Source organism: Ambystoma mexicanum, chromosome 1p (genome assembly GCF_040938575.1).
Source record: "Ambystoma mexicanum isolate Mex_15411 chromosome 1p, UKY_AmexF1_1, whole genome shotgun sequence".
NCBI classification, from domain to species: domain Eukaryota; kingdom Metazoa; phylum Chordata; class Amphibia; order Caudata; family Ambystomatidae; genus Ambystoma; species Ambystoma mexicanum.
Window position 1 is genome coordinate 1,061,537,450 of NC_090921.1, and position 9,495 is coordinate 1,061,546,944.

The following is a 9,495-nucleotide window of genomic DNA, read 5'->3' on the forward strand; positions in this document are numbered from 1 at the left end:
GTTGGACAATTTCGTGAACTTAGACATCATCAAGAAGGTGGAGGGTCCGACTCCGTGGGTGACCCCGATTGTTGTGGCAAGAAAGCCTAAGCAACCTGACTCCGTCCGCATATGTGTCGACATGAGGCTACCCAACAAGGCCATCAAGCGGGAGAGACATCTTACCCCAACCATCGACGACATCATTGCGGAGGTGCAGGGTGCTCGGTTTTTCTCCAAACTGGACCTCCGGGCCGGCTACCATCACGTCGTCCTACACCCAGAGTCAAGATATATAACCACGTTCACCACCCACCGCGGACTTTACCGCTATAAGAGACTCAGCTTTGGTGTGTCATCGGCAGAACATCATCCGAGGCGCCCTGGCTGACCTGGAGGGCATCTTAAACATTAGTGATGATATCCTTGTGTTTGCCAGAACTGAGGTGGATCACCTGCGCAAGCTGGCAAGGACCTCGCTCACCTGGTATCCACGGGGACGTCACTCAGCCTGTTCTGACCTCTTACGACCTCGAACCCTTCCCTGGAGTCTACTCGACTGGAGACTGGACCTGAAACACAGGATTGGTAGAGTTTAACTCCCTATTGTCTCTGTGTGTTTGAACCCCTTCTTCCCTGGGGTCCAACCCTTCCCTTTGATCCACAGCTCGCCTTGTTTTCTTGGAAATTGTGCTCTCCATCCTGCTTTCAGCGCAGGGGCGCGTTGATTGATGCGGGCTCGTTGATGCCTAGTTACTTCACTGGCAAGAGTCCGACAGGTAAGTATAATGAGTCTTTTGAACAGTTCTCTAACTTCGTTCCTTTCCTTCCATAGATGATGGCTGGCGTCCAGGGATGGCGACGTGCTGCTGAGATGAGTAGCGCTGAAGGTGAATGAGAGCGCGATGCGTGATGCGACCCTTTCGTTTTTTTATTGAACTGAGTTCTTTTTCTGTGTCTTTTAGGTGCCGCAACGTTTTCAGCGTGGATACCGGTTATGAAGAAGAAATGCTAACCTGGAATGTCTTTTCCCTCTTGGATGAGAAGTTACGGAGACAGAGTTCCCCAGAGCGGCTGGGATTCAGGTAAGCGTTTGAAGCTCGTACAGTCTTTAAAAAATAAGCAAAGATTTGCTGCATGCTTACTAATGCCTTTTTTCTGTTCTTTTCCCTTTTCCTTAGGAAGCGGCGTGCCGGGATGGGAATGACGCCGCCGAAGATGCCCGCAGAACCGAAGGAGCGATGAATCATGGGCAGAAGCGCCGCAAGGTAAGGCTGTTCCTAATGGTGTTCTTGTTCTTGCAGGAGCTGAGCGCAGAAGAAAGATGCAGGCCTACTGGAGACCAATCTGAACACGGCGAGTGTCACGCTGCAGGTGCAGAAAAAACAAAGCATGTTTCTCAGCCTGGGCGTGGCTTAAATAGTCTCTGGGTATCCCAGGTGTCTCTGGGCTGAACCACACCCAAAAGACTAGACTTCACGTGCAGTTCTGGGAACTGAAATATGTGGGGGCATCCATCTTGTCCCCATCAATGCACTACAAGTCCAATCCCCAATGTTATCCTATGGGAGTGAGTGAGTCTGGTGCCACAAGTACCAAGTCTGACTCCAAGTGGGTCTTTGGAGGGATGGAGAGGCCCTTGAGGGCCATGTAGGTGATCATGGCCTGGCTCCAGCCTGACATCTTGGAGGGCTGGGGACATGAGGGGCAGGAATCATGACACCTGTGAAAGACTTCAATTGCTTGGCCTCACGCTCCACAGGGAGAAATGTGAGTCCCTGCACCCTGGTTTCGTCTTCAAAGAGGGAGGTGTGTCGCCAAATCCAAGAAAGATTCAGGACATTAAGAAGGCCCAACTGCCTGAGTCTGTGTCTGATGTGAGGAGCTTTCTTGGCATGGTAACTTACTGTGGACGCTTCATTCAGAACCTTGCCTCAAGATCTGAGCCCCTTCGGGTCCTTACAAAGAAGGAAACACCTGGCAGTGTGGCCCCCTCGAGCAGACGGCCTTCGACGACATCAAGAGTGCACTCACGGCTGAGGATACCATGGCGTTCTTCGACCCCACCCTGTCTTCAGAAATCATCGTGGACGCCAGTCCCTTTGGCCGGGGGCCGTGTTGACACAAGTCGATCGGGATGGCGGTGTCGGCCCAGTGGCTTACGCCAGTAAAGCGCTGTCCGACACTGAACAGCGGTACTCACAAATCGAATGTGAGGCTTTGCCAGTGCTATGGGGTTGCAGGCATTTTAGACTCTATGTCCTGGGCCACCCAGTGACTGTCGTAACAGACCACAAGCCCCTGCTTCCCATTCTGGCGGGGTCCTCATCCAAACCACCAGCGTGGATAGAGCGATGGATCCTTGCCCTACTGGAATAAGGGGTTACTCTCGTATATCGGCCAGAGGTGAATAATGCAGTGGACTATCTGTCCAGGCATCCAGGCGTGAACGGGGGTGAGGAGCAGGACACCTGTGCCGAGGAGGTGGACAATAACGTTTGCATGGTGGTGGAGGCGGCTACCCCTAATGCCATGGCACTCGAAGATCTGGAGGCAGCGGCGGCAGGTGATGAGTGCTTCCAAATCTTGAAACATGCCATGCAGCAGGGTTCATGGAAATACGGTGCTGGAGTCCCTGGCCAGGCGCACACAAGAAGCCAAGATAGGGCTGGAGCAGCTGTGGAAGGTGAGGGAGGAGTTGTCATTCTCGGCTTCCGGTCTTTTGCTGAGAGGTGACCGGATAGTCGAGCCCCAATCTAAGATCAAGGAAGTGATCACTCTGGCCCACCATGGACACCAAGGCGCAGCAAAGACCAAGGCCTGGCTACGCCTCAATGTGTGGTTCCCGGAGTTGGAGCGGAAGGTCGACGACTTTGTTGCTGCCTGTGTCTGGTGTCAGACGGTGTCCCCTCTGCAAAGGGAGCCGACAATTGAAGCAATGCCCCGGGGCACGCGGCCCTGGGAAGTGGAACATGCAGACTTTGGATCCACTATGCTGGGCACCCACTTCCTGGTAATCGTGGACGAGTACTCTCGATATCCGGAGGTAGAGTTTGTGGACTCAGTGGCCTTTGAACATGTGGTGGTGGCCATCGAGAAAGTGTTTGCTGCCCACGGATTCCCCCACACCCTGTGCTCCGACAACGGGGCGCCATTCCAAAGCGAGCGATTCTCAGAGCTGATGGAAGTGTATGGGGTACACCATAGGAAGATCACCCTACTCTGGCCACGGGCAAACGGCGAGCCAGAGAGTCTGATAAGGACAATAAACAAGACCTTCAGGATAGCCCAGGGCTAGGGACAGTGCCTGCAGCAGGCTCTCTACCAGTTTTTGCGTGTGTATCGCACTAACCCCCATGCATCCACAGGAGTGGCGCCGGCTGAAGCCCTGTTCAGGCGGTGCCCCCGGGGGCTGCTGCCGTAGGTGGGGGAGCAGGAGCCCGGGGTAATTGATGATCAGCAGGTGGAGATGGATCACCAGCTGCGGACCGAACAGGAGAATGCCAGGAGAGGACTCCGCCGCAGCGACTGGAGCCGGGGGACGAGGCGCTTATTAGGAACAGACATCCCCATGGAAATCTCTCTCTCCCCTATGAACCTGAGTCATTTGATGTGGTGTCTGTCAAGGGGTCCATGGTAACAGCCTTGGATGGGAGGTCGGCCGTCACCCAGAACGTGAGCTTCTCTAAGAAGCTACGGGACCCCAGAACTGAGCCTCCCCTCGAACCAGACCGGATGGAAGTGCCTGACGATGGGGAGGCCAACCCTCCATGCCCGCGTCCCCCACCCGGGGAGTGCCACCGGATGGACTATCCATGCCGGAGGTAAGCAGGAGGTACCCCCAGAGGCCTGGGCAAGGGAAACCCACTTACCTCAGCGATTTCATGTTGGGACATGTTTCATGATTGGCCCGTGGGCCTATAAGGTTAATTATGGGAATCCAGGGTGGTTGTGAATAAAGGGGTGTGTGGGGATTTGACGGTAATGTTCAAATGTTATTTCGTGATTGTGTAGACTAGTGAAGTATTGTTGTTTGTCCTCATGGAAAAGGAGGAGTGTGGCGCTGCCCCTTTAAGGGATGTGCACGCGGCGGCATGACGTTGAACGCTGCCACCTGCATTATAAATAAAGGGGGCATTCCCAGCCGCGGCAGAGCGACCGGGAAGCCCGAGCAGAGCAGACATGTCCGTGTCAGTCTGTTGGTGTTTGGGGGCTTACGGGCATCGCAAATGGGGGTCCCCACAGACTCCCAACAAGGGGCAAGTCACTTTGAACTGGCCCGTGATTTTCAAGCCAGGGGTCACAAGTGTAGTTCCAGGGGCATTAAAGGGATAGTCAGGGGTAGCAGATGCTTCTTCTGGCAACCTCTAAATGACGTCCCTTATGTGAGTGTATAAAAACCGAACGCTCCCCAATACTCCAGGCCCTGCTGTAATGCTGAGAAGTGGCAACATGAACTACAGGGCTTAGCATACAGGGAAAAAGAGAATATGTTCTCACCTGTCGCACATAGAATGGGTCGCTGGAAAGATTGAAATTTGTTGGAAGCGGCCAATATTTTGTTTGTGGTGCAACTTGATGCCGTTGCCAGCATAGTGCGTGATTCACTGTGAGGTTCCTTCCTCGTATCTTCATATGCTGAGAGCGGCTGCGAGCTGAGAGCCAAACTGAGATCCGGGGACCGGTGTCAGCCTGTCAGTATTGGTGTGTCAGCAGGGGGTCCTCCTAATCCCGGAGGGCCGTGCTGGTTTGAGACAGCAGAAATCCGGCACAAGCCTCGCCCAAGGGGGGGTTTGTGGTAAGATCGTTAGAGTCTCACATGTGAGTCAAGTGAATCCAATGACTGTGGGACGAGAAGATCCTTTAAGCTGTGCTAAGTGCTTAGCGCTGGTGCGGGTGCTCATCGATACTGATGTTTATACCTGTACCTACATGTACTTTTGAGATTGGAGGCAGCATGTTTACACCTTTTGCTTTTGCTCTAGTAAGTGTTTTTAAAACTCCCATATCTCTGTGGTCTGCGCTGACTGGACATCTTGGATCCTGGAGGTTGGGTACCAGCGAGCTCATTGGGAAACTGAAGCTGGGGACCCGTGCCCTACAGCCCACATCATCCAACGTGGCCCATGTGGCGAGCAAGTGTGCAGTTCGCAGAGAGCTGTTGTCGGCTGTCGTTGAGAGGTGGAGTGATAACCCGTGCATCTGTCCATTTGGACCCATAATACTGTACATGCTCATTCTTCTGTTCCCCCAGAAAAGAGCAGAATGAGCCTTGTCTTGTTTTGGCATAAAAAGGCTGCAGATTTATTTTCACATCAGCATAAAAACCACACTGCACATATTAGTGAAAATAGCTCTGAAGATGCGGCGACTGCTCCGTGTCTAACAACCTGCTGCCCCCTTTCCGCCTAAGCCTCGCCTGCCCTTGCAGGTGTTCCTGGGCGGGGAGAGCGCCATTTCTTTGGGGGAAGCTGAGCCCTTATTGTTACCACCAGAAGCCCCTGCCACTTAGGCTCCCAAGAGGCGCTGGTCTGAGAAGAGTGAAGACCCTTCCGTCTTTCTCCTGGCTTATCCGTAGTCTGTCTCTTATGCTTGGTTGCCCAAACACCTCCACACCGCCTCGCCATCCTGCGACATCGATGACCAGGCCTTGCCCCGATTTTGCCCTGTTTGTAGGGTGGGTGGGTGTATGCAAAACTAAATCCTTCCACGCGATTCGGGCGGGCGTCCTTCTGCAGAGGTTGGATGCTTCTTGCAGTAAGGAGCCTGCCCGTTCTAAAGGGGGCATACCTGCCCCTTTCCTTTGTTGGCCCTTCGCAGGCTTTTCGCTACTTTGCCGCGCATCAGCCAGCCCCTCCCCCTTACCCAGGGGGGGAGGGAGGAGGAGGACCCTGCATGGGTTATCGGGGTGCCTCCTCCATTTCTTGTGTGTTTTCCGTCATTACTTGCATAACCCGTGCATCTGTCCATTTGGACCCATAATACTGCACATGCTCATTCCTCTGTTCCCCCAGAAAAGTGCAGAATGATCCTTGTCTTGTTTTGGCATAAAAAGGTAGCAGATTTATTTTCACATCATCATAAAAACCACACTTCACACATTAGTGAAAATAGCTCTGAAGATGCGGCGACTGTTCTGTGTCCAACAACCTGCTTCCCCCTTTCCTTCCACAAAGTCCACAGTAGGCACAACTCTCCCAACCCTTCATGCCCAAGTCTCGCCTGCCCTTGCAGGTGTTCCTGGGTGGGAAGAACATTGTTTCTTTGGGGAAAGCGGAGCCCTTATTGTTACCACCAGACACCCCTGCCGCTTAGGCTCCCAAGAGGCACTGGTCTGAGAAGAGCGAAGACCCTTCCGGCTTTCTCCTGGCTCATCCGGAGTCTGTCTCATGTGCTTGGTCACCCAAACACCACCAAGCCACAGGTGGATTACAGTCCACCGTGGCTCCCCCTTTCCTTATGTTATATTTCCATGAGTTTTGTGCAGATATTCCAATAAAAGAGATCCATCCCCATTTCTGACAAATGCACGCCATCCTGAAGATAATATTCCGGGGATTTCAAGTTAATCAGGCCGTGCCTGATCTGTGGAAAACCTCTGCCCCTGCAGAATTTTGACATTGCACAATTCAATTTTCTTCTAGATTTTTCCACCGCCGAGTGGCTCTCTGCGCCCCTCCACTCCTGTCTCAGAATTATTTCAGACCAGATGATTTCTGTCTCTCCCAATTGTGCCGCCAGCTCTTGTAACGAGAACATCATCTCCCTCATCAAAGCCCCCGTCCCCATGCTCGTCAAATCATTGTCCCCCAGATGTATGACCAAGACATCTGGCCTTTGCTGCTTACCCAGCAGTTTGCTGACGTGCCCCTGCAACTGGGCCCATTTCATCCCAGGCACCCTGTGCCACTGTATCCTGAATTCACCGGCCGTCAATTCCTCCTGTTCCGCTGTCCAGCTCGCCCCCGCCCTTGACACAAAGGAGTTTCCTATTACCCAGACGGACCTTCTTCTCCTCTGTGCCGCCGCTAGTGGGATGAGAAGGCAGCATGTTAACTCTATAGTTTTTCGGGTCCGATGTATCTTTTAAAACATCCGGATCTCCACCTCCCGATTTGTTTGATGTCCTCAGTCCCCAGGCCCATGGCTGAAGATGAAGTGGCCACCCCTATCCTAAAGGAATGTGTCCCGAACACCCCTTCTCGTTTCCCCTATTTTCCCCAATGCCATGTCCATGACCCTTCTAAATTGGAAGCGGCTCAATCCGTAACCATCCCTGTGAATGAGAAGCGGACACCCCCCCCCTAGATGGCAGCCTTTATTGGAGATAGGCTGTCAGTGCCCTTACTGGGAATACTACACTCCCAGCGATGGGTCATGGAGACACTGTACACCCCTTTCCTTCTTGGTCAGTTTTAGACCTTTTAGTACCATGCTCAACCGGTCCTCAGTTATATGCACATCACCCAACTGTAGAAACCCTGTTCCCTTGGGCTCCCTATTCTCCGGGACAAGCTCGCTCACTCTAAATGCCCCAAAGAAAGTTAGTGTGAATGCCGCCCTGAATAAAACCCTCTCATACTTGTCATGGCACACCTCCCCCAGGCTTTTGACCAAGCCATGCAGTTTTAAAAAGTCGATGGGCCGTCTTTCGTCAGGTTTCTTCACCACTTGCTTCGCCCAGCCTTTCATGGCCATTATAATGTAATTTTTCTTCGTGGGGTCATCTTTTCCCCCCAATTTAAAATAATGGGCTATTGCAGCCAAGTGATAGACCACCTACGCTTTGGTCCTCCCTGAATGCCAGTACCAGCCCACAAAGGCCCTTACTGGCAGATCCCTCTGCCCCTCTGACAAAACCTCCTCTTGGAAGGCCAAGACCCGTTCCCAACATGCCTTGTATCTTCTTGCCGTGCATGGTGCTAGCGCTGTGTGGATCAGAAAACGCAGATCATCCCAATCATGCCCCACCACTGCGCTTTGAATGGGGTTATCACCTCGCTTGCTCCTGGACAATTCCCCCGGAACTTCTCCCACTGCAAACGAGAGAGAGAATTAGCAGCTATGTTCTTGACCCCAGGAATGTGTCGAGCTCTGACCTCGATGTTTAATGTGAGCATGTTCATGTTGAGTTCTCTAAGCAGTCTCAAAACCCTCGTATTGCTAGATGACCCTTGATTTGTGATCTGGACCACTGCTAGGTTGTCCGACCAGAGCAACACCTTTCTGTTCTTTAACTACTCCCCCCACATTTTTAAGGCTACCACAATGGGGAACAGATCCAGCAGTGTGATGTCCCTAGTGATTCCTTTTTGATGCCACTCGACTGGCCAAGCCTTACCACACCAATTGTTGTCCAATATCGCCCCAAAACCCAGGGAACCCGATGAGTCCGTGAATAGCTTGAGCCTGTCGCTGCTGGTCCACTCTTCCCTTGATAGTAACACCCCATTGAAATCCTCCAAAATCTTTTCCCACATCTCGAGGTCTTCCCTCACTTCGGATCCCAGCCTGACATGTTGACTGGCATATTGCAACCCCACTGTTTTGAGCTTGATACCTCTTGCAAACACTTTACCCACCAGAATGACTTTCCCTACAAAGTTGAGAGGGTCGCCTTGTTCTTCCCCTTCAAACTCTTGATCGCCTCTTTTAATCTCGTCACCGTGTGCCGGGGGAGAGTGCACTCACCCTTGACTGAGTCAATTTCTATCCCTAGGAATGTCAAGCACGTAACCAGACCCACTGAGCCTCATTACGATTATGGCGGTAAGGCAACAACGGCGCCGGTATCACTACTGGCACCGTTGTTACCATACCATCATACTACGAGTTCTGCTCGAGGGTGCCCTTGCAGCCACCTGGTCTGACCAGGAGGCCGTACCGGCACGCTCAAACAGAACTTGATGGTAATACTGGTACGGTTATTAACAGTACTGGTGCTACCACCCTCCCCATTCCCATTGAGCCCTATGGCGCCGAATGGGGATGAGGGGTCCCTTATTACGGCACCCGCGAATGGGCAATTACCGGGTCCGCCAAACTCGGCATGACCCGGTAATTGCCCATTCGCGGGTGCCGGAAGAAAATGGATAAAGGCACGGCTACCGCCAGCCTCGCAATGAGGCCCACTGTCTTACCTTCTGCCAGCGGGACCCCCATCCCCTTCATCAACCCCTGGAATGTACTCATGAGTGTCCCGCACTACCTGGTCCCCTCTTTGCCAATGAACAAATAATCGTCCAGGTAATGCAAGACCCCTCCCTCCCGCAACTCCTGTTTCACTGCAAACTCCACGACGGTGCTAAAAGCCTCAAAATAGGCACATGAAATGGCACAACCCATCGGCAGACATTTATCATAGAAATACTGCTCTTGTACCTTGAACCCCAACAAATGATGACTTTCTTTGTGAATAGGCAGTAACCAGAATGCATATCAATGTCAGCCTTCCCCATCAGAGCCCCCCTCCCGGCTGCCCTTACCCTCTCCACCGCATCATCAAAAGAGGAATAG